Source organism: Protopterus annectens, chromosome 2.part1 (genome assembly GCF_019279795.1).
Source record: "Protopterus annectens isolate FY-2018-M chromosome 2.part1, PAN1.0, whole genome shotgun sequence".
In the NCBI taxonomy this organism is placed as follows: domain Eukaryota; kingdom Metazoa; phylum Chordata; order Ceratodontiformes; family Protopteridae; genus Protopterus; species Protopterus annectens.
Genome location: NC_056729.1, coordinates 299,698,446 through 299,725,205, shown reverse-complemented (window position 1 = coordinate 299,725,205; position 26,760 = coordinate 299,698,446). Strand labels below are relative to the sequence as shown.

At 42.0% G+C, this 26,760-nt stretch overlaps 1 protein-coding gene across 1 annotated transcript in view; it reads left to right on the top strand.

The window, feature by feature from the left end:
- TBC1D1 (TBC1 domain family member 1) overlaps nucleotides 1-26,760 on the top strand; it is a 2,608,647-nt gene that overhangs the window by 2,054,787 nt on the left and 527,100 nt on the right. The gene's annotated exons all lie outside the window — the stretch shown is intronic.

Here is a 26,760-nt window from a genome sequence, read left to right as displayed (position 1 = left end):
ATGGGTATCATTATTATTATTACTTATTTGCTAAAGCACCGTTTTGAAGTTATACTTCATTTGATTTATAGCATAAGAATGAAACTGTTTATTTGAAGTCCACTTTGGCTATAATGACTAAATAATTAAGGAAGGCAATAAATGAGAATTCTGTGTAATGAGTTATAACAGCTGTTTTGTTGTAGGCCACCCAGATGCTCCTTTACAATCATGTGTCGTCTCTATGGGCCTTCATATTTTGATGTCCAAGTCTCTTGACAAAGGACCATTTAGTTTCACACTCGGGCCTAAACAGTTTTATTTTGAAGCAGAGTGAGCAGTAGCAAAACCCTGCTGAATCTGATAGACTTGTTCCTTGCATAAAGCTGAATACAGTCAACAAACCAACAGGCTTAATGTCTGGTCTGTTATGAAAGTTTGACATTCATTTTGTCATTCATATAGCAGCTATACCAATCTGAACCTAGAATCCATTTGGGAAGTCATATGAAACATACTGTTTATTAGGTACACAACTAAATATTTCCAGAGGATCCTGATTGTCGCTATTCTAGTTAGGACACAATAGACAAGACTTTGTGGGTTCTGTTCAAGCAGCTTTATTATGTACAAACACATCAGGATTGAGGTTTAATATTTTAACTTAGGTAAACTTATAAACAAACTAGCTATTACATTCATACATGTTCACTCTGTGGCTGCACTTTCAAAATGGCACTGAGTGTAGCACGTGCTCGCTATTTATTTATGCAAGTTCAGTCCTTGAAATGCTTCTTAGACACAGCACACACACACACTGTTCTACACCAACCTTTTTGCAGTTTAATTTATTTGGTTCACTGGTTCGCATGTACATGCACAGCACAGTGGTTTAGTAAAAGTGGCTAGCTTACAAATGAGACACTTAGATTTGCAAGCACACGCTACATTAGTTGCTCTGCACATTGCTCATTACATGTTTTTGTTGGGTTTTTTTTTTTTTTAAAGGTGAAATAAAAATTAATGCCCATGTTGTTTTATTCAGTAAAATGGAACTTGGTAGGACTAATCACCCCCCTCCATGACCATTTTAAATCCAGGTACAAGGGAACTGTGAAAGAACTGCACATCCTGTATAGGCAGTTGATGTCATCGACAAGAATAGCAGCTACACTTCCCCCACTATGTACAACCTCTTTATCTCCACTGGTTATAACTTTGCATTCTTCTGTTCCTTGAATGATCCTAAATCTATTGAAGAAGTCAACATAGGCTCCAGGAGGAGAGCTAAGAGTTCAGAAATGTCATGGAAACTGCATTGGTGATCAGTGGCATAGCTAGGGAGGGCAAGAAGGGCAACATCTCCTGGCACAAATTCTTGGGGGGTGCAATCAGCCAATCCCACTCGCTCTTTAATGTAATACCAACTCGTAAAAGCCGATATTGCATTAACAATCAAACTTGAGTGCTGTAGCACTGTGTATGTGTGTGGTCTAAACTGTAACAACTGCTTGCTACATTGTAGCAAACAATTTGCTACAGTTTAATAGTAAAAAAAAAAATCTCTTTTTTTAAAACCTAAAATCTGAGAGATGTAGTGCTCTTTGCAGGCAGGCAGGATATAAACTGTAGCAACTGTTGGCTGCAATTTAAAATATATATATTTTTTTTTAAATAAAATATGTTAGAGGATGGTTGGTGTGGGGCACAGAAACGGGACCTGAATGGCTGGGGCTGGGAGAGGGCCATGTCATGCATCTGGCTATCTGGTTGGTGTGCCAGTAAATGGAACGTCTGTTTTTTTTTTTTTTTTTTTTTTTTTAATGCTGCTGGGGTGTAGATCTAACTGTACTCACTTATGGCTTTTTACGGTGAAGTGTTTTTTTTTCTTTTCTTTTTGTTGCTCTTCACTTGAAGAGATGAAAGGGGTTGGGTGCTAATTGAACCAGCTACTTTTTTGGTGATGGCTATGGAAAACAAGACTGGCAGTACTGAACGTCTGCAAAGCCTGTTGAGAGACATTATGTCCACTGTGTAACTGGACAGCAAACAATAACTTCAGTCTTGTTTTCTGCTGAAACTAGTTATTGTGAGTACTTTGAACTGGGACTTAAAGTAGCAAAAATAATACTATTCAAAAATATCTTTAAAACTGTCATTGTTCTGCCAACTGAATCGAAGATAATGAGTAGTCATATCTATTCATTTGAAAAACTGTCAGCATAAGTGATACAGCCTAGGACAAGTGAGGGTAAACTTTGAATTATTTTTCCAAGTCATGCTTTCTTCAAACATTGGTGTCTTGTAATTCATAATTTCTAGTCATTCATTTGCTGACATATGCATTCAGTCATTCATATGCCTTCACACACAGCTACAGGGACAATTTCCTGCTACAGTTTGTATTTAAACCAGAAACAATGTGTTGCAGCACATCACTTGTTTCTGTCGGGTTTGCAAGATTGTTTGCATCAGCAGAAATTACCTAATAATAAAATCAACCCCATGTCTACACATTAAAGTTCATTACTATCGCATAACCATAGTCATCTGGTCTGTACTGTCAGGTTTCAGATTTATGATTTTATCCCATTGTTGAATGGTGCAACTTCAAGGGAACCTTTCTACAATGTTCAGACAAAAGAACTTCTGTACAAAGCTATTTCAAACCAAAGGCACTTTGTGATACAACCTGGACTTCAGTCACATATAGGTGTTTCTACTGTCTTCTTACGAAGCCTACACGAACAGCTGCAAAAGCTTTAGCAAGTTGCAGATGAGGACATATATGTAGGAATAGCTAATAAAGTAAAGACTGCTGCTGTGTTTTATGAACCATGGTACCCAGTTCTTTGCACTAGTCCAGACATTGTGGTTTGCCCTAATACAGATGTCAGCACTGAGATATAGTGTGCGCAAACACACACACACACACACACACACACACACACACACACACACACACACACACACACACACACACACACACACACACACGTGTGTGTGTATATATACGTGTGTGCACACATGGCCGTGCATGCATCAGCAATATATTAAATATATTAGTATGTGTATTAAGTAAACATTTGTACTGTCTTTTCCCATCCACCGTCCTCTAGTGTCAGAAACTGGAAGCTTACAAAAATGCTAAAAATAATAAAGATTGTACTAAACAGGTAAGTTTGAGTGACAACAAATACAATGCTGTAGTACTAAACTACTTATGTTTTTAGATTTGAACTCTAAAAGGTCAGTGTGTTGTCCTTCATTTGGTGAAAGATCCAAAGATACTAGCTAAGAAGATTTTAGTCTTAAATGCAGGAAAGACCCAGCCATTCTAGATTCTTCACTCTGTAATACCTTAAAATTAGTAGTGTACGCTCATGGGATATGTGCATATAACCCCTTAAGATCATATCAGTGTTTCAACTGGGGTTCCCTATTGAAATATCAGCACTTGAAATGCAGAGTGCTGATAAACTAAAAAAAAAGAACGAAAATACAGGAGAAGAGCGAATCTCAAAAATCCCTCTTCTCCTTGTGGAGAGCAATTCTCCCACACCCCCTGAACTTACATATACCAACTCCAAAATCATCATACCTACCTATGGGGGGGGGGGGGTGTAGTAAAATATGGTTTGGTCTTTCTTGCTGTGTTTAGTGAATGGTTATTGTCTGTGACCTTTTCCTTTTGATGTGGATGTCATTTGGAATATTTTGCAGGCACCCCAATGGTTATGGACATCAATCTTGATTTTAAGGTCTCTGTTTCTAAAGTATAGGCAGAAGTCCAGTAACTATTCGAAATGTCAGGACCAGCTAGAGCAAGTCCCGAAATATGAAGACTGAATGGCCAAAAGAATGGGCTTACATATACTAAGTCTCAGATGCCATTTCTCAGAGTATTCCCTTTTCTCTGAAGTATGGTAGTCTTGGAGTTGGTATATATAACTTAAGGGGTGTGTCGGAGGGTGCAGGATAGGCTTTTCCCCTGCTTTTCTGCAAAACGTTCTGTGGAGAAGAACTGTTTTCAAGATTCACTTGTCTCCTGTGTTGGTCTCTCTCTCTTTTTTTGGCTTGTCAGTACTCTGCATTTAGTGACAACATTTCAGTAGGGAGCTCAATAATCCACTTATGCCATACTGACAAGGTCAGAAAAAGAAAAGGTCAGAAGAGACCTAACCATGGCATGTCTACAGCTAGTGAGGTCTTAGCTTTATAGGTTCATAGGTAGGTACTAGGCTATCTGCTCAAAGGCATTTATAAGCCTAGCCAGAAAGTATTGGCTTTCACCACCCCCTTAGATTAGTTCCTTGTCCAGCAGAGCCACTGAAGTGATCACCGGGGTAAACTTTCTGTTTCCCATCCACTTGTCAAGGTTTCTCTTGAAGAGTGCTAGTGAGGAGCTCTGCCTAATGTAGAATGGAATCTTCTTCCAAAGCATGGGAAGTCTCTGGGACAGGAATCTATCCCTCCAGCACGTCCTGTTTATTGTTGTGGTGAGGTTCATAGGTTCATACTAGGCTATCTGCCCTAGGGCATTTATAAGTCTAGCCAGAATGTGTTTGGCTTTTGCCACCCATTTTAAATTTATTTTGCTATGCCCTTTTTTGAGGTTAGTATACTGTGCCTCTGTCTAACAGTGACACAGAAGTGATACCCGGGGTAAACCTACGATCTCCCATCCACTCATCAAGATTCCTCTTGAAGAGAGTCAATGAGGGACTCTGCCTAACCTGGACTGGGATTTTATTCCAGAGTGAAGGGAGCCTCTGGGTTATGAATCTGTCCCTCCAGCATGTCCTATTTATTTCAGTGCTGAGGTTCAAGTCTCTCGAGCGTGTAGCTCGATGGGATTTGGATTTTCTGAGGTGCAGCATGTCCATTAATTCCGGGTTGGACATGGCTTTATACGTCAGGCACAGATTGCCTCTGAACAGGCGGTATGCCACTGAATAGAGCTGGAGTTTCTTTAACCGGGCAGCATATGTCATCTGTTTGAGCCCTTTGATCCTCTTGGTGAGGTACTTTTGGGGTCTTTCCAGTTGCTGCAGGTGTCTGTAAGGTGCATCCCAAAAGGGCCATTGTACTCAATTATGGGCCTGATGAGGGATGAGTAAAGAGGCATGATGACCTCCGCTGATCTAGATGTGAATCCCTTCATGATTAGGTGGGCTATATAAAATGTTTTTCTAACCACTTTGGCCACGTGGTTGTCAAATGAGAGATTGCTATCAACTTGGGTCCCCAGGTCCCTAATTACTACTTCTGTACTTAATGGATTACCACCTATGTGGTAATTTGTGGGCACTTTGTTTTTGCCAAAGGGGATGACTATACACTTTTTGGCATTTAGCTTGAGGCCATGGCTCTGGCACCAGTTGTCTGTTTCTATGAGGCCCTTTTGGAGGATGCTTGTGTCGGCTGGAGAGTCGATTATGGCCCAGTTTGCAGTCATCTGCGAACTTGGTCAGCCATAGTCCTTCCGTGTTGGCCTGTACCTCCGAGAAATATATACCGAACAAGAGAGGTCCCAGGACTGAGCCTTGTGGGACACCACTTGTAACTGGTTTGGAGTCTGACATGGTTCCAGCAATTCTAACCATGTGGGTTCTGTCCTTGAGCCAGTTTGCAATCCATCTAGTGACATAGGGGTTTATATTTAAGCTGCTGAGCTTATCTGTAATGCCCGAGTGGGGTATTGTATCGAAGGCTTTTGCGAGGTCCAGGTAGGCTGTGTGGACCACCTTCCCCTCGTCAATGGCCTTGGTGACTGTTTCAAAGAAATCAACCAGGTTTAAGAGGCAGGATCTGCCCTTAACAAAGCCGAACTGGGTAGGATCCAGTGTCTGTAGGTCCCCAATATCTTTATTTATGAGGTCCATGATGATCCTTTCCATAGCTTTGCAGACCAATCTAGTCAGGCTTATGGGGCGATAGTTTCCAGGATCCATTGAGGCACCACCTTTATGGATAGGGACCACTGTTGCTGTATGCCACTCTTTGGGCACATATCCTGTAGTAAGGCTGAGATTGAACAGTAGTTTTATGTTTGGGTTTAGCTCTTCTTGGAGTTCATGTAGGACGCAGCCCGGGACACCGTCTGGTCCCATTGATGCTGTGTTTTTTGCTTTGGAGAGGGCGGCTATTACCTGAGCATCTGAGATGTCAGGGGGGGGCAGCACTCTGCTGGAATAGATATTTGCCCTTTTGGTGGGGAGGGGGGGAGAAGTTTGCACTGAACCTGTCAGCTAGGATGTTGGCAATGTCTGTGGGTTCAGTGTATTTTTTGTCATTTTGGACTAATTCTGAGCATATCTGGGAATTACCACCCAGGTTCCTAACATAACTAAAGAAAGCCTTGTGATTATCCTTAGTGTCCTGTGCAATTTTTCTCTTGAAGCTGGTCTTAGACAATTTTATGAGTGCCCGTAGTTTTTTGCTAATACTGATCAGTGATGCCTTCCCTTTTGGGATTTTGCTCTATCATTTAGTAGCTTCCTCCTTCTATTGTATAGTTTGTTTATGGCTGGGGTCCACCAGACAGGACGTCTGCCTTTGGAGGATTGGGTCTTGGTTTTATTTGGGATCGCATGATCCATGCATTCCTGAAGGTGTTCATAGAATGCGTTTATAAAGGATTCTGCGGTCTGGGCCGTATTTTCCACAGGCCTGGGGGCTTTGAAGGATTCCACCTCGGTTTTGAGGAGTGTGAAATTTGCTTTAGAGAAGTTTTTCACTGTGGTTTTCTGGACAGGGGGTGGGGTCGGGATGTGAATATCGAGTGAGATTAGTTTATGGTCTGATCTTACCAGTGAGGGATACACTTCTGGTCTGGAGCATAGAGTCCCCATGTTGGTGATGATCAGGTCCAGTATGTTTTCCCCTCTTGTGGGAGTGGTAACAAGTTGTTCCATAGCATTTGAGTTTATAAATTCTAGGAATCTTTGGGCTAGGGTGTTGGAGCTAGAGTAATGCTCCCAGTCTATGTTTGGGTAGTTGAAGTCGCCCAATATAATGGTGTTTGGAGAGACCTTCATATTTTCCAGTGTTCTTAGGAAGGCTGAGTGGGGTTCCTGGGTTTGGGAGGGTGGTCTGTAGCAGGCTATAAACTGGAATGCAGTTTTACCCACTGTTAGTTTCACATGGATAGTATCTGATGCTTCGTGCTTTGCCACCAACCTGGAGGTGTGGGTATCTTTGATGAATATCGATACTCCCCCTCCTTTTGTGGTTCGGTCCATGTTTTGGGGCCGAAAAGCATGGTGTGAGGTATAACCTGGTAGTGCTGGGGTGCTCTCGGGAGCCCTGAGCCAGGTTTCTGTTACTGCACAGATATCGATGTTCTCCATGCCAAGGAGAGTTTCGAGTGCGTGCATCTTGAGGTTTAGACTTCTGGCATTGAGTAGCATTACTCTTAGTTTCTTATCCCTTGTGATACCTATGGAGGTGGGTTTGTCTTTTGAGCCTTGCCTAAAAAAGGCACTATGGGGTTAGCAAGAGCCTTTGCCAATATCCGAAAGCCCAGGGGTGACAGGTGCAAGCCGTCCCTAGCGAAGCATCGTGGCTTGTCGAGCATATCATCCCAAGCTGACAGGCATTGGATCCCCTTTGAATGACACCAGTACTTAAGCCAATTGTTGAAATTGATCATCTTGTTTAGATCCCTAGAACGTGTGGCTCGATGGGATAAGGTTTTCTTTAGGTGGAGCATGTCAATCAATTCTGGGTTGGACATGGCCTTGTATGTCAGGCAGAGATCACCTCTGAGCAGGCGGTATGCAACCGAGTACAGCTGGAGTTTCTTCAAGTCGAACTTCATAGGGCATCTGTTTGAGGCCAGTGATCCTCTTGGTGAGGTACTTCTGTCGTCTTTCCAGCAGTTGCATGTGTCTTGTAAGGTGCATCCCAAATGGGGTGTTGTACTCTATGATGGTTCTGATGAGTGATGAGTAGAGGGGCACAATGACCTCTTTTGATCTGGATGCAAACCCTTTTGTGATTAGGTGGGCCACATAGAAGAATTTTCTAACCAATTTTTTATCAAAGGAGAGATTACTATCTACTTGGGTCCTCAGATCCCTTATTACGTTTTCTGCATTTAGGGGACTACCACCTATGTGGTAGTTTGTAGGTACTTTGCTATTTCCAAAGGAAATAACCATGCACTTTTTGGCATTTAGCTTGAGACCATGATTTTGACACCAGGTATCTGTCGCATTGAGACCCTTTTGGAGGATGTCTGTGTCAGCTGGTGAGTCAATTATAGCCCCTAGTTTGCAGTCGTCTGCGAACTTGGTTAGCCATAGTCCTTCTGTGCTTGTCTGTACCTCTGAGAAGTATATGCCGAACTGGAGGGGTCCTAGGACTGAGCCCTGGGGAATGCCACTTGTAACCGGTTTAGAGTCAGACCTAGCTCCCACAACTCTCACCATGTGGGTTCTGTCCATGAGTCAGTTGGCAACCCATCTTGTGACATAGGGGTTTATGTTCATGCTGGTGAGCTTGTCTATAATACCAGAATGGGGAATGGTGTTGAAGGCCTTTGCAAGGTCTAGGTAGGCTGTGTGCACCATCTTTCCCTCGTCTATAGCCTTGGTAACTGTCTCAAAGAAGTCCACCAGGTTTAGGAGGCATGATCTGCCCTTAACAATGCCGAACTGGGTAGGGTCCAGTGTTTGGAGGTTCCCAATGTCTCTGTTAATGAGTTCCATGATGATGCGCTCCATAGCCTTGCAGACCAAGCTAGTCAGGCTTATAGGGCGATAGTTCCTGGCATCTGTTGTGGCTCCACTTTTGTGGAGCAGAATAACCGTTGCTGTGCACCTCTCTATGGGTACGTAGCCTGTGGAGAGGCTGAGTTTGAACAGTGTGTTCAGATGAGGGGTTAGTTCGTCTTTGAGCTCGTGTAGAATGCAGCCTGGGACACCGTCCAGTCCCATTGATGCTGTGTTTTTAGCTTTGGAGAGGGCTATTTTAACCTGAGTGTCTGTGATTTCAGGGGTTCTACATTCTTCTGGTATGGTTATGGGCCCTTTTGGGGGTGAGAGGGTGGTGAAATTTTCACTAAACCTGTTTGCCAGGATGTTGGCAATATCGGTCGGTTCAGTGTATTTTGTGCCATTCTGCACTAACTCCGAGCAGATCTGAGCATTGCCACTTAGATTCTTGGCATAGCTAAAGAATGCCTTGTTGTTATCTTTGGAGTCCCTGGCAAGTTTTCTTTCAAAGCTCGCCTTGGACAATTTTATAAGGGATCGTAGTTTCTTGCTGATACTGATCAGAGATGTCTTCCCTTCTTGGGATTTTACTCTTTTCTGTACTACTTTCCTCCTTCTATTGTATAGCTTGTTTATGGCAGGGGTCCACCAGACTGGTTTCTTTTTCTTGGAGGAGTGAGTCTTGGTTTTGCTTGGGATTGCACGATCCATGCATTCTTGTAGGTGCCCATAGAATGCATTAGTAAAGGATTTTGCAGCTTGGACAGCGTTATCCTTTAGCATGGGGGCTTTGAAACTTTCCACCTCCGTCTTAAGTAACATGAAGTTTGCTTTTGAAAAGTTTTTCATGGTGGTTTCCTTGTCTGGGGTGGGGGCGGAATGTGGATATCCACAGTGACTTGTTTATGGTCAGAACTAACCAGCGAGGTTTTGACCTCCGGTGTGGAACACCGGTCACCCATGTTGGTAATGAGCAGGTCCAGTATGTTGTCACCTCTGGTGGGAGTGTTGACCAGTTGTTCCAGGGCGTTTGGGTATATAAATTCTAGGAAATGTTGTGCAAGGGAGTTAGTACTTCAGTAGTTCTCCCAGTTAATGTTTGGGTAGTTGACCTTTATGTTACCTAGTGTTTCCAGAAATGCAGAATGGGGGTCCTTGGACATGGTGGGTGATCTGTAGCAAGCTACAATTTGAATTGCAGTTTTGCCCGTTGTTAGTTGCACGTGGATAATCTCTGAAGCATCGTGCTGTGCCACTAACCTGGAGGTGTGGGTATCCTTGATGAATATGGATACTCCCCCACCTTTTGTATTTCGGTCTGGGTTCTGTGGCTGAAATGTATGGTATGAGTTGTAGCCTGGTAGTGCTGGGGTTCTCTCTGGAGCCTTAAACCAGGTTTCTGTTACTGCACATATATCGATTTTCTCCATACTGAGGAGTGCCTCGAGTGCATGCATTTTGAGGGGGGGGGTGGCAAGAGTCTTGACCAGTATTCAAAAGCTTAAGGGTGACAGGTGCAAGCCGTCTCTAGCAAAACAGCATCGCTTGTAGAGCATGTCATCCCAGGCAGACAGACACTGGATCCCCTATGAATGACACCAGAAACTTAACCAGTTGTTGAAATTGATAATTTTTTCTTTATACCGTGGTATCATTCTTGGTGAGGGCAGGATGCTACTCAGGGTCAGGGTCATACCGGCCTGGGCTTTGTGATCAGAGAGCTCTTCCATGTCTCTTTTGATGTAGTCCAGGGAGGTACGGCTCAGGTCATTCACACCAACATGGACAATGATAGAGTCTTATTTGTGCTTGTTCTGGAGTGACCTGAGTGCTTGTGTTATGTGGCGGATCCTGATCCCCCGACAGGCAGCTAACAGTAACCTTCTCCTTATTCAGCCTAGTGAGTGGGACGTCAGTGTGCCTGACTATAGAGTCACCTATTATAGTATGTTGGGTATGTTATTTTGCCTTGAGGGCTGTGATTGTGTGGCACACTGGTTTTGTAAAGTATGTGTTTCATGGTTTGTGTTGGGGGGTGGAGGTTGCTTGGATGTCTGCTTTGGAGGGCTCTATTGCTTTTGCAGATTTTTATTTAGAGCCTCTGAGTATGTTTTTGTGTATTTACCTGTGTTTTTTGATGGTGCTGGTTTAATGGGTCTGTGTGAGGCTGGTAGTGTGATGCCAGTGTTTCCCTTCCCCTCTTAACTGTCTGATCCAGTTTTGGGTTGAGAGAGCTTAGCCTCCAGTTTGGCTGTATAATTGCATCTCTCGCTTGTATTAGTGTTTGGTGGTAGGAGGAGAGGGTTGTCTTTGTACATGAGGCAGTTGTAACACTGCCTCAAAATGCCCAGATTCACCAGTTGGACTGGAGAGTACACCTGAAACTGCCCTTTGAACGTGCCTGGATAGGTACATTAAACTGTTTTACTGAATGGATGGTAAAGTTGAATAGAGAGCCTTGTCCTTCTGTAGTGCTAGGGTTTGTAAGCGTTTGCTGTGAGTTTTGAGCAAATGCTGGGCTGAGAAATGAATGGCTTGAGTGCTTAAGTTGAAAGTTTGTCTAGTTCCAGGGGAAAAATTGAAGAGGAGACTTTGTGGAGCTGGGAATAGTTATACACTAGCTAATCGGTGCTGCCCGGCGTGCAAAACCGGGCAAATTATTTATTTATTTATTTCAGTTTGATTACTGGGAAGGTCCACTGGGCTTGGGGGCCCATTTTCATTGGAGGCCCGGGGAGAAAAGCTCCACAAAAACAACAGTATTTATTACAAAAAAGAGTTCAGACAAAAAGTACAATAGAATTAACAGGTAGCTACAAATAGTCCACAATACTAAAATCAGAAGGCTAAAAATAGCACAAGTATTAAATGTTTCAGATTAAATTCAGCAGGAAAAAAAACAAAACAAAAATTTAATGGATATTGTAAAAGAGAAGAATTTACTGTTTAGTAGCTTATGCAATTAGTATTTTATAAGAGGTGAGGGGGAAAGGAGGTCAGCCTAGGGTTGCTTAGTAGCTTCTGCATATAGAGCAAAAAGTATTAGTATCTTATACAGCTAGTATTTTTGGAGAGGCTAGAAAAGGTTAGTTAATTATAGAGATTAGCCAGGAGAGAAGGAGGAGGAGGATAGTTTGAAAGGTGTAGGTTGAAGAGTGCAGTTACATATTCTATTTGGATAAAGGTGGGAATGAAGTTGGGTTTTGAAGTATTCTAGGTTGTTGCAGGTTTTTAGAGAGGTGGGTAGGGCATTCCATTTTTTAGCTAGGGTAAAGGACAAGAGCAGTTGGCCAGCTGGGCGCTTGGGTTTTTGTACTGTGATCAGGTTTTGGTGAGAAGATCTAAGCGGGTCATAGGGTAGAAGAATATTGGAAAGAGCAGGACAGTTAGTTGGGTGGAACACTAATTTATGGGCTGTGGTGAGTTGGAGAAAGGTAAGATGATTGGGGAGTTCAAGCCAGTTTAGAGAGTGAAGGGAGGAGCAGTGATGAGTGGAGGATTTGGCATTGGTTGCAAATTTGGATATTTTGTTGTAGCATTGTTCCAATTTGGAGGTGAGAGTAGATGATAGATTAGTGAGCAGAGGGGTGCCATATAGTAGAGAGGGAAGGAGGTAAGTAGAGGCAAGGGTTAGTCTAGTGGAAGGAGACAGAAAGTGGTTGTTTCTGTGCAATAAGCCAAGTTTTATGTGTGTTTTTTTGATGTTTAGCTGGATGTGAGTATTGAATTTCAGCTGGTCATCAGTTGTGACACCAAGAAGTTTGGTGGAGGTTACTATCTCAATAGTGGAGTTGGTAAGGCTGGTAATATGGAAAGAATTTTTATCAAGAGATGAGGATTTGGAGGGGGGGAAGAGGAGAATCTTAGTTTTGTTGGCATTAAGGGAGAGGTGATTTTGGAACATCCAATTTTCGGTGGTTGAAAAGGCTGTTTGGGTTAGAGCTTGGAGCTCAGTTTGGTTAGGGGCGTGGCAGATCAGAGTGGAATCATCAGCATATTGCACAATTGTAGTGTTGGGGATAGCTTTATGGAAGTCGTTAATGAAGATATTGAATAATAATGGGCCAAGAATGGAACCTTGTGGTACTCCGGTAGGAGTAGGAAGGAAGGTTGATGTTGCTTGGCCCCATTTCACAGATTGGGACCTGTTTGAAAGGTAGCTAGTGAACCAGGAAAGAGCTTTCTGGCTAAGGTTGAGGTTAGAGAGATGGTTTAGAAGGAGGTAGTGGGAGATGGTGTCAAAGGCTTTGGATAGATCTAGTAGAACAGATGATACTAAGTTACCGGAGTCCCGGGCAGAGTTCACAGAATGAAGGAAGGAGACAAGGGCGGTGTTAGTACTGTGTCCGGGGCAGAAGCCGTGTTGGGTAGGAGAGAGTAGTTGTTGTTCAGTAAGGAAAGGCAAGAGCTGCAGGTGAATACATTTTTTTAGAATTTTCGATATAGGGGAGAGGATGGCAATGGGGTGGATATATATATATATATATACAAATAAAAAAAACAATAGAAAATGAACAATCTGATTTAAACAAGTTACCCAATTAACCAGAAAAAAATCAAAACTGAGCCCTGTTCCAGCAGTCTTCAATCTGACAAGTTTTAACTGCACACTCCCGCTAATAGGGTGCTGAGGAACCTTTTCCAAAAAAGATGGCCTGGATCAGTGCTCAAGTTATACAAACAAAGCTAGATTCAGCAGGCCTGAATCTGGTCCTATGCTACAGCAACAAGGCTCACCAATTTCAGAAAGAAACAGTTCGAATAAACAGGCACAGTAAGCCTGTGACCAGAAATTCACAGCTCAGAAGGGCAGAATCCAGCCTCTCCTCCCACAAGAGTGCAGTCCACATACCTTCTTAATGTAGAATAACTGGTCTGAAGCCCAATGCTTAAACCAGAACTAATACACTTTTAGAATAGCAGACACTGAGCTTTCAATCAGCAGTTCCCAGCTTAGAAGGATGTAAGCTACCTGTCCTGCCACAACAGTGAAGACCACAAACCTTCTTAATGTAAAACAACTGGTACGAAGCCCAAGTGCTTAAACCAAAAGACTTAGAATAACAGTTACAATTTAATCAGGCTACTACCAAGCAGCAATAAGTGTAGCAGAATAAATAAAATTGAGTACTTTTAAGAAGAGGCAAAAGCAAAATAAAGTAGGAGGAAACACAAATACAGTAAAAGCAGATGATTTTTTTTGTTAGTAACGTGCAAGGAGAGAGGAAGGAAGAACCTAAGTGGGTTGGCCTTCTCAAATATTCTGTCTGTATTATGTATAGTAAACACTAGACTCAGAATATGATCTCACTGTATTCGGTTAAGTGAGCAAATGAGATGGACTCAGGAGGAATGCTCAAATACAGACTTACAGGAGGGGCGGGCAATTCCAGAGCCACCAACACTAACACCAAAACAAGAACAGGGAGGGTGGGTGAGGACAAACAAGAAGAACAGTAAGTACAGTTGTACAGATTACAGAGATATTAAATCAAAATGCAGACAAAATATGAGAATAAACACTTATCTTTTCTCAATATCACAGCTGGCAGTAGGTCAGTCTCTCTGCAGCAGCGTGAGCAACAGGTATATCTGATTTAAAACACAGGACAGAAACCAAACAATACAGATGCAGGAATACTTTGGCTGGATGAAACCAGTTCTGAAAACTTACTGCCACTAAGAAAACAGACAAGGCCTCCAGACAAAGGATTTCACTACAGTCTATACAGGAAGAATGCAGAGTCTCTGTAATCACAACTACGCAGGTAAAAGCTGCACTCTCTAAAGCCAAAAATACAGCGTCCATTGGACCGGACAACATCCCAGGCTGCGTTTTACACGAACTTCAAAAATAACTGGCTCCCTACTTAAGCACCATGTTCAATAATAGCCTCGCATCAGGCTTTGTGCCCACTGAATGGCACACAGCAACAGTTATCCCACTCCACAAAGGGGGAGCCACCACTGATCCCAGTAACTATCAACCTATTAGTCTGACGAGCCTGGTCTGCAAGACCGTGGAACGTGTCATCATGGAACTCATAAACAAAGACATTGGTAACCTCCAAACTCTGGATCCCACCCAATTCAGGTTTGTGAAAGGCAGATCATGCCTCCTGAACCTGATCAACTTCTTTGAGGCAGTCACCAAAGCCGTGGATGAGGGTAAGGTGGTTCACACAGCCTATCTTGACCTCGCCAAGGCTTTCAACACCATCCCCCATTCTGGTGTTATAGCCAAACTCACTAAACTAGGTATAAACCCCTACATCACAAGATGGGTTGCCAACTGGCTCACTGACAGAACCCACACTGTAAAAGTTGCAGACTCCAAATCTGACCTCAAAGCAGTGACAAGTGGAGTATCAGGGTTCTGTCCTGGGACCTCTCCTGTTTGGTATGTACTTCTCTGAAGTACAGGCTAACACAGAAGGCCTTTGGCTAACGAAGTTCGCAGATGACTGCAAACTAGGAGCCATAGTCAAGTTCCCAAATGATGTGGACATCCTACAGAAGGGCCTCACTGAGACAGCTGCCTGGTGTCAGAGCCATGGTCTCAAGCTCAGTGCCAAAAAGTGCAGTGTCATCCCCTTTGGTAAAAACTCTGTACCCATGAACTACCACATAGGCAGCAATCTACTTAACACCGAATGTGTGATAAGAGACCTTGGGACCCAGGTGGACAGTAGTCTCTCCTTTGATAGTCACATCGCCACAGTAGTCAGGAAGTCCTTCTATGTGGCACACCTCATCATAAAAGGGTTCTCATCCAGGAAAAAAGAGGTCATTGTTCCCCTTTACTCGTCACTCATTAGACCCATTATAGAGTACACCGCCCCTTTTGGAAGGTACCTCACAAGACATCTGCAGCAGCTGGAAAGACTACAGATGTACCTCACAAAGAGGATTACTGGCCTCAAACAAATGCCCTACACTGACCGCCTCAAAAAACTCCAGCTTTACTCCGTAGCATATCGCCTACTCCAAGGCGATCTCTGCCTAACATGTAAAGCTCTGTCAAACCCTGAGCTGTTGGACATGCTACACCTAAAGAAATCCCAATCCCTCCGAGCTACACGCTCTAGGGGCCTAAACCTTGTCACCACAATAAACAGGACATGCTGGAGGGATAGATTCCTGTCTCAGAGTCTTCCCATACTCTGGAACAAGCTACCCATCTATGTCAAGCAAAGTTCTGCATTAGCACTCTTCAAGAAAAATCTTGATGAGTGAATGGGAAATAGGAAATACACCCCGGGGATCACTTCTGTGTCTCTGCTGGACAGTGGAACAGGAAAATAACTTTCTTGGGTGGCGTAAGCTATGGAACCTTGATGACTAGGCTTACGTAGGCCCTTGGGCCAATAGCCTAGTACCTACTTATGAACCTATGAACAACTGAGGTCAACACTAAGATATACAGCTATAACACACAAGAAGAATAATAAGTACAGTTGTACAGATTACAGAGATATTAAATCAAAATGCAGACAAAAAATGAGAATAAACACTTATCTTTTCTCAGTATCACAGCTGACAGTAGGTCAGTCTCTCTGCAGCAGCCTGAGCAACAGGTATAGCTGATTTAAAACACAGGACAGAAACCAAAGTACCCATAAAGATTTATAAAGTAAGAAGTCATGGACATTCAGAAGCTATGTATCTGATAAGACTCAAGCCTGCAAAAACTACAAGCACTATTGATGACATCCTGCTGGGTAAAGAAAGTACTCCTATATTTTTTTGTCTGTGAGTAGCTTAAATTGATAGAGTTGCTTTCTGTTTTACCTGCTCTATTTTATTTTCTGTTTTAAGAAATCTTCTTGGCCTGGTGTTTTTGTTCTGTGTGGGAGATAGACACTTAAATTATCTAGTCAGCACATTTCACATTTTTTTCATTGGTTAATTTGTTTCTTAGGTTCATAGGCTGGTACTAGGCTATCAGCCCTAGGGCCTATACAAGCCTAGCCAAGCAATTCCCCGGATATTTCTTCTCACAATATTTACTTCTCTGGACCCCTGTCTAGCAGGGCGACTGACATGATCCCCGGGGTGAATTTCCTATCTGCCATCTAATCGTCAAGGTTCCTTTTGAAGAGGGCCAAGGAGGCGCTCTGCTTGACATGTATGGGCAGTCTATTCCAGAGTATGGGGAATCTCTGGGTCAGGAACCTGTCCCTCCAGCGTGTTTTGTTCATTGTGATGACAAGGTTTAGATACCTGGAGCGTGTGGCTCTGAGGGATTGGATTTCTTTACGTGGAGCATGTCCAACAGCTCAGGGTTTGACATGGCTTTGTATGTTATCACCTCTGAGTAGACAATATGCCACAGAGTATAGCTGGAGTTTTTTAGATGGTCAGCATAGGGCATCTGCTTTAGGCCCGTGATTCTTTTAGCGGAGTATTTCTGCGTCCTTTCCAGCTGTTGCAGATCTCTTATGAGATGCATACCAAGTGGGGCATTGTACCCTATAATGGGTCTAATGAGGAATGAGTACAGTGGGACAATGACCTCCTTTTTTTCTGGATGAAAAGCCCTTAGTGATGAGGTGTGCCATATAGAAGGATTTCCTGATTGTTGTGACGATGTGGTTATCGAAGGTGAGACCACTGTCCACCTGTGTCCCTAAGTCTCTCATCACACTTTCAGTGTTTAGTGTACTGCCATCTATGTGGTAATTCGGATCCAGGTTAGTACATCGACAACTGAGAAGATCGACATCCACTTCCTCGACACGAAAACACCGACACATGAAATAATCGAAACTGCAAATCACGGTCATTTAACAGGAAACGGGTTTAAATTTCGCTAATCATGCCTACCATGTTTTAGTAAGTGTGGCAGTGTTATGCATGTGTTACGATCATTGTATTACTTAGTCCTTATGGTAGGCATGATTAGCGAAATTTAAACCCGTTACCTGTTAAATGTCCGTGATTTGCAGTTTGATTATTTCATGTGTCAGTGTTTTCGTGTCGGGGAAGTGGATGTCGATCTTCTCAGTTGTCGATGTACTAACCTGGATCCGGTAATTCATGGGTACATGGTTTTTCCCAAAGGGGATAACTATACATTTCTTGGCATTAAGTTTGAGCTCATGGCTCTGGCAACAAGCATGTGTTTCTGTAAGGCCCTTTTGTAGAATATCCACATCATTTGGGGATTCAGTAATGGCTCCCAGTTTGCAGTCAACTGCGTACTTTGTTAGCCAGAGTCCCTTAGTGTTGGCCTGTAATTCAGAGAAGTAGATGCTAAACAAGAGTGGCCCCAGAGCTGAACCCTGAGGTTCTCAACTTGTCACTTGTCTGGAGCTGGATTTGGAGTCGGCTACTTTTACAGTCTGGGTTCTATAAGTAAGCCAGCTGGCAACCCATCGAGTGACGTAGGGATTTATGTCCATCTTAGGAAGTTTATCTATGATTCCAGAGTGGGGGATAGCGTCAAAGGCTTTGGCTGTGTCGACCACCTTACCCTCGTCCACAGCTCTGGAGACTGATTCAAAGAAGTCAATCAGGTTCAGGAGACAAGATTGGCCCTTCACGAACCCAAACTAGGTGGGGTCCAGTGTTTGAAGGATGCCAATCTCTTTGTTTATAAGTTCCATGACAATGCGTTCCATGCCTTTGCAGATCAGGCTCGTCAGACTGATGGGATGATAGTTCCTGGGATCCAAGGTGGATCCTTCCTTGTCGAGTGGGATAACTGTAGCTGTGCGCTCAGTGGGCACGAAGCTTGAGGTGAGGCTATGATTAAAGATGACACTTAGATGAGGTGTCACTTCATTTTGTAGTTCATGTAGTACACAGCCCGGGATGTCATCTGGTCCCATGGATGCTGTATTCTTAGCTTTGGAGAGTGTGGTTTCTACCTGTGTGGCCGTGATTACCGGAATTCGGCAATCTTTTGGTATTGAGATGGGCCTTTTAGGGGTGAGAGGGGGGTGAAGTTGGCACTAAATTGATCTGCCAGGATATTGAGTGATACTTAAATACACTGGGATTTTCTGAGTCTTTGTCTTATAAGATTCAAGCCTGCAAAAATTACAAGCACTATTGGTGACTCCATGCTAGTTATTTTTCCCAACCATCCTCATTCCTTGATCTGCTTTTAGAACATGGCAATTTTAAGGTGCCCACCCTTAGTGTAAATTGAGCTTTGTAAGCTCCTCCCTTTCTACACTGCTGTTTATATATTGAATTATGTATTTGCCTTTCCTTGTGCTTATTTTGAAAAGTGCATTCTGCCTCTCATTGTCTGTTCTACTGATTTACTTGCTCTAAATTCATTATCTAGGTAGCTGTTGGATAAAGTAGTGTATTTTTACACTCTAGCAAGTGTTTTTTTTGTGTTTTTTACATTAAGAGGTCAGTGGATTTTCATTTTAGTGGCACTGGGTCGTAGCCTGGTCTGTATAAGTTGGGGAAACATAAATGAGAGTCCTTCTTGCAGTTCTTTTATTGGCTGGAGGGCTTATTAATCAGCTTATCGTATTTTTAGTGCCGTTATAAATTCTGTACAGTTGAGTGGCTCTTGGCTCATTTCTACAAAGTGAAGTACTTTTATTGAAAAATCACACTTATAAAATCACACTTTTGATAAGTTTCTAAAAGTACACTGCTGTATCTGTATCTTTAAGTTTCTTTGTGGTAGCATTTCACTCCGGACAGTCCTTTACTATGCTTTTACATTAGGAGGACTAAGATTATTCATCTAGTGGCAGTAGGTGTTTACTTGGTCTGTCTGAGATGAGAAGCACTCTAAATGTACTCATTGTATTTGCCAGATGGCTCTTTCAGTTTTCTCTATTTCCAGTACTGATATAAATTTGGCACATTAGCACAGAGCTGCTCACTGTGTCAGTGCCCTGTATAGACACAAACACCTGGAAACATTGTTTAGTTGTATTATACTAGGACTGTTTACTGTGCTAGTTGCCTTATTATAGTACCCAGGATATTGCTACTCAGAGAGGATCTGGTTTGGCACTGGGCAGCATCACAGGTTAGGTTAGCTGCAGATTACACCACGCAAGCACCCTTCTCTCATATGGTTACAAACACTCACCACTGCTATCATGTCAAGTACACATTAGGACCTGCAGCCATGGATGGGCACTTTCCTGCTATCTGTGTATCCAGCTTGGTGGACATGGGTATCCTGAGGCAATGTAACTATCACTTAATTCTTGAACAGACAAATACAGTATGCGAGAGATGCAGTTACACATTGACTTTGAGTCTAGACTCTCATATAAAGACACAAAAAGCAACAAACAGGTTGTTAGCGACTCACACACATCAATCACTGCACCCACAAGGGACCACACATATAGATCCACATATGTGGAGGTTCTCACATGTAATTTACCCAAACCTCAAAGGACTCTCAGGTACAGTCCTCAGAAACTCTGCATATACACACACAAGACAGTTTCCATCACTGCACATAAAGCCATATCTTATTGTGCATCATCTACCAAGCCCATAAAGTGCAACACTCCACGACCCAATATTCTGGTCATGGGAGACTCCATTGTGAGATACATTGCTGTCCCTCTTACCAGGCTGGATAAGGGGAAGGTTACAGTTAGTTGCCTGTCAGGGGCTAAGATTTGCCAGATCATACAAGCACTCAAGTCACTTACCCCTAAGTACCAGTATGACTCAGTCATTGTCCATGTGAGCATGACTGACCTGAGATGTATCTCCTTGGACTGTATGAAGAGAGACATGATTGAGCTCTCAGAATATGTGTCAAGGTCATATGTGAACCTAGCATTGAGCAGCATTCTGCCACCTCCAAGGGTTATGAGACAGTAGCAGCAGAAAATGATCACCTTTAATAATTGGCTTAGTTACTAGTGCCATTCTAAAGAGGTCCAATACTTGTCAGCCTGGGAGGACATGGTTGATAGTCTGTGCTGCTTTGCCAGGGATGGTCTTCACCTGTCACCTCTTGGCTTTCAGATATAGGCCAAAACATTATCCACCACAATACTGCCTTTTTTAGGTAATGCCAATCAGACAAACCTTCCAACATAAAAGCTACTAAGGACAAGTGCTAGGAGTCTCAACAAGAAACTGCACCCCCTGGAAGCTGTCCTCGCCCTGGAGAATGCTGACTTCTGTGCAGTTACTGAAACATGGTTCAAAGCCACAGAAAGCACTCCAGCAGTACATGGCTGTCATGCCTTTCATACATTCCGACCACTCAATATGAAAGAGCAAAAGGCAGAGGTATATCTATCAACGTTAAGGATAAGTACACCTCAGGCTAGTCAGACAATATATCATGCTTGAGCTACTCCATGTCCAGCTAACCATGGGGAAAAATCCATTACCATGTTCTTGTTAGCTACAGATCCCCCACTATGACCCAGGAAGCCCTTGCATCCTACCTGACGTTACTAGAAGCATTCACCATCCAGCAATACCATGCTCATGGGTGATTGCAACTAACCCCCTCTATTAATTGGGAGGCATACATGACCACTAACATGTAGGCCAAAAGATTTCTTGACTTTGTAAATTCAAATGCCCTGGAGCAGCTGTTTTGCACTCCCACTAGGGGAGGAAATTTCCTAAATCTGTACTCACAAATATGGGAGAATGCTGCACCCCCCCTCCCAGCTTTATGTCCTCACTGGTAAGATCAGATCACAATGTGGTCTTCCTTGAAATAAAGGTAAAAATAGTCCTCCACCTAATCCCAAAAACCTTTAAGAACTTCTCTAAGGTAAATTACACACTATTAAGAGATGGCATAGCAAGTTTCCATGGTCCCTGAAATCCTGAAACCGTAGATACCTATGCAGAGGTATACATATATAAAAGCCCTGTATGACCATATAAACAACTGCATAGAAAAGGCAGTACCAGACCAAAATAAACCCAGGTCAGACCACAAAAACAAGCCACCCCTGGTATTAATAGGTTGTACAACAAAAGAAAGAAAACCATGTCAAGAAGTAAGAGGGAGTGTGTACATCAGAGCAATAAGTCCCTCATTAGTCTAAACAAATAAATCAGGAAACTAGTCAAGTCTCTGGAAACAGACTTTGAGGTAAAAATATCCTCTAAAGCTAAGGATAACCATAAGGCATTATTCTGTTATGTCCACAGTCTTGCATGCAACACCCAACAATTTGCAGAATTAGTTGTAGATGGCATCACCTATACTCAGCCGGAATGTATAACAAATCTGCTGGTGAACAAATTCAGGTCAAATTTCACCTCCCCATCACAATTTCTCTCCCAGGAAATACCTTCCAACACTCCACCACCAATTATCACTGCACTGCCACTGCCACTGCACTATCTAAAGCTAAAAACACGGCTTCAATGGGGACTCTTAAACAGCTTAAATCAGGACTTTTCAAGGCCATTAGGATCTGTATTTAACCACAACCTCCAGACTGGCTTTGTCCCGATAGAGTGGAGGGCAGCAGAAATCATCTTTTCTGTATAAAGGGGGAACCATCCTGACCCAGGAAATTACAGACACATATGTTTGACTAGTGTTATATGTAAGACCATGCAAAGAATAATCATGGACCTGATAAATAATGCCATAGGAGACATCCAAACACTGGACCCGACCCAAATCAGCTTTGTCAAGGGCAGGTCATGCTTACTGAATCTGGTGGACTTCTTTGAGAAGGTCACTTAGGCCATGGATGATGGTAAACAGTATATACCGCCTACCTCGGCCTGGCCAAGGCATTTGACACAGTTCCCCACTCAGGTATTATAAATAAATTCACAAAACTGGGCATAAATCCCCATGTTACCTGATGGCTAGCCAATTGGCTGTCAGGCTGGACACATGTAGTAAAAGTGGGTGAATCCAGATCCAGCAAGAAGCCAATTACTAGTTGTGTGCCACAGGTCTGAGTACTGGGAACACTCCTGTTCAGAATATACTTCTCTGAAGTCAAGGCAAATATGGAAGGCCTCTGGATGACAAAGTTTGTTGATGACTGCAAGCCGGGGGGCAATCACCGAATCCCTCAGTGATGTAGATGTCCTTCAGTAGGGTCTAGATCAGACAAATGATTGGTGCCAGAGCCTTGGCTTAAAACAAAATGCAAAAACATGGATCTTCATACCCTTTGGGAAGTCAAATACCCCTGCAAAGTCCAACAGTAATAGCACACCTCTTACAGTAGGCTCAGAGATGAGAGATCCAGGTACTCAGATAGTAGCCTGAACTTTGACTGCCATGTGTCCACAGTGGTGAGGAAATCCTTTTATGTGGCATCCAGATCCAGAGAAGTTATAGCCCCATTGTACTCCACCCTCGTTTGACCTGTAATTGAGTACAGTGTGCCATCTGGCATGTATTTGACTAGGATTTGAAAAAGGTTAACAACCAAAAGCGCTTATCCACTTAGCAGCTGGACAATGTCAGTTTTAAAGTATAAGTAATAAAGTGAATCAGTTTTTAATTTTTATAACTTCGGCTTTGGTGACAGTTTTTTTTGTTTATTTTATGATAGTGACTTATTTAAACAAACTGCCTTTAGTGGTGACATCAACGAGCTTGTTTGTGTTTATTTTATTTCATTGGAGTAACCACACTTAGTAGAAGGTAGAGACGAGCACAACGAATGCAAGAAAAACGGAATTACCAACAAAAAGGATTGTGAATACTTGCTTTGTAAGCAAAAGTAACCCACTACTTGAACTGAACTTAGAGAATGGAACGGCGAGTATATCCACCATGTTACCAGATACACAGAAGTTTGAGGAGATATTTAAAGATGTTGAAAATGCTGCCTATAGAATAAAACGGCTACAATGACTAAGCATTAGAAACACAGGGCTGTTACACCCAGCTGATGTCGATTATCATTAGGGTCACTGCAAAAATATCCCAAGCAACAAACTAAAACAAACACTCTGCTTGTGCTGTGCTGACAAGGTCATAACAAGGCCGAAATATGCATATCCACAGCTAGTGGGGTTTGGCTTTAGTGACCTGAAATTGTCCATTAAAATGAAGAAACAAGTCATGGGCATTCAGAATCATCAATTAGCTGAAACACATGATGTTCATAAGGATCATTTGCATATATCCCATGTGCCTCTGATACAAGAGATTTGGGAGGTCACTCAGTGGAAGTTCTAGCTTTGCTGGAGTTTTCATTTTGTTTTTACTGTTTGGTTTTTCTGTGACCTACTCACTCATTGTTGCACTTATACATCTGGAAAAAGGTAAACCTATGTTTTAACATGTGTTTCCTTGTCTGGATTAGTGGTAAAATTGCATTCTTACTCCAAAGTGGACATAATTATGCAGCAGGCATACATAAAACTGAGAACATCTGCATACGAGTGAAATGATGGATTTTTTTCTGGTAATTCCAGTATTTGTTTTAAAGGTACATGCTGTACAGCTTCACTTTCACTGATTGGGATTAACTCTGAATTTCTCTTTTATGAAATTGTGCTAACCGTTTAAACCTTTTTTGCTTTTTGTGTCCTATTGTGATTATATTCATGGCACACTGTCTAGCAATGGTTGTCTAAGTCTAGTGGCTTGCTTGTGTTTTTCTGACACTGCTTTCAGGCACTGACACTTTATTTGGCAGCTGTCACATTGATGTGCAGTGAAACATATCAGTCTGAATTTCACTTTGAAGTGCTGAATGAAGGTCATCATGAGGAAAGATACACTTGCATAACTTGATTGTATTATTTGTGTCTGTGCCTATGCTTTTGATATTGAATTTAAGTTGACTGGCTATGATTGAGAACACTGTCTTTTGAACCTTTTTGACAGTTTTACAGTTTTGAGGGTCCTTACAAGATTAATGGAGTTCCTCAGCTTAATAAAACATCATAGTTAGCTTTCAGCTCAGAGGGATAGGGATAATGATGGGGGCAGGATTCCCCTGTATTTTGGGTTGACTTAAGATTGATTAACACCAAGGATAACATAGAGCTTTTGGAGGGGACAGAATTCTAGATGGTCTCATCTTTCCTAGAATGTAGCCAAGATTTCTCAATGTGCAATTGTATTCCAGGCAGTGTTGTTATTTGAATGGCAGGGAAGCTAATGTAAAAGAGGAAATATTGTATAGTATAAAATGATGAAACAATTGGCAGATTATTAAGGAAAACAGACTTGACCTTTTCAAAATCTCTGGATGTTTCCATAGTATTTTTTAGTATGCAGTTAAAGAATTAACTGTTGAAGTGATATGTGCATGATAACGTGAGTCAACTATTAAGGCACAAATGAGAAATTGGTTGCAGTTTAGCAATAATTGATATGAAAAAGAGACTCATGAAAAGTAAAAATGTAGTCCAGACAATTTTCTTGCAAATTTTAATTTACACATGTTACAATAGGAGTGGCTGTATGCACTTGAGAGACATCTCTGATACCATGCAGGGTCATAGCAATGGCATAACTATACTGATTTATTGATAAGGCTTAGAAAGGTTTTAGGAATCTGTCACATACAAATAAAGCCTGGTGCAGTGCCAGTAATATATGCTCCCAGAAAAATATTAATATTTTATGTCTAAAGTAGAACAGTAACAAAGAGTGAATGGAAATAATATGTGCAGTTAAGAAGCAGTTATAGCAAATTGTAAAGGTAAATAGTATGGTTACTGTTATGAAGAAAGATGACATTTCTATTTTTTTATATCTTCAATGTCTAAATAAAGTAATTCAATGTCAGCATTACCCTCTACATACAGTTAAAAAAGTGGCCTTAAAAATACCAAATGCCAAGTATTCATTATTGAATGCTAACTTTAGTTTCTAGCAAATAAGGATAGATGACTTAATCTCAAAAGTATATGCATTTAATATGACATTAGAGAGGTATAGAGTCTTTAGATGTCCGATTGGTATGTTGTCAGCCCCAAAGGTGTTCTAAAGAGTTGCTATACAAAGAATTTGAAGGCATGGAAGGTGTTGAAAGCATTATTGATGATGATCAGATACAAGAAGAATACAACAGGGGGACTGATACAGCTACTGAATAGATTAAGATAGTATAATTTCAAGGTAACTAAGAGTGATAAATATGAAATATATGGAGCCTACACTATGATAGAGAGATTGAAATCTGACCTAGGAAATGTGACAGCAGTTGAGTTTTGTCAAAAACCAGAAGACAAACTGATATTAAAGATTATTCTCAGAATTATGTAGTTTCTTGCAGTGTTTTCCTAATATGTTTTAGTTATGTATGCCTCTAAAACAGTTAAAATAATATGTAGCTTGGGAAAGAGGATTTGAAAAGGAACATATTTCTGAAATGTTTAAGAAACTAATTATAGTTGTAACAGTATTGAAATAATTTGATGTGAATCAGCTAGTTGTTGTAAGTTCACTCCAGTCAGAATGATGTAGGAGTTGTGCTCTTAAAAGAGAAAAGACCCTATGGATCAAGAACATTTAGAGCATGAAAAAGATGTGTTCATGCAGAAAAGTCACTGTTAGAAATAGTGCATAGATGTGAAAAATTCCATTAATTGTGACTATAGTAAAGAAGTTCATATGGAAAGATTTGACAGACCCTTGAAAACATGTTCAGAAAAGCTTTATACCAGGCAATATCAGGAGACTGAAGGGGTTATGACCTGAGGATGGACTACACATGGTGGATAAGACTGAGTACAATATATGATCCAGGGAAACATGAAGAGCTGCTTGAGGAACTAGAAATGTTCAATATTAGATCACTATTGCAGTAACCTAAGCTATATTGGTTATATTGTACATAGGGATTTGACCACCAGCCTGCATTCAGGGCTTCAGGGCAAATGTCCTAACTGCCAGGGCTGAAGCATAGCCACATCAAAAAGTTATTTCGGGTGCCAACAGCTTCAGAGCTTCTTTGCTGTTAAAGTGAACTTCCTGTATTGGCTTTGTGGAACTGATGGGTCTGTTAGAGGTCCTTTAAGGGTGTGCAGATAAGTGTGCCCCTGGGGAAAACATGTTTTTAATAGATATATTTTGCTAGGAAATTTATTTTTATCAACTATCATACCTTCCAATAGACATTTATTATGTGAATGGTTGTATAAAAAAATC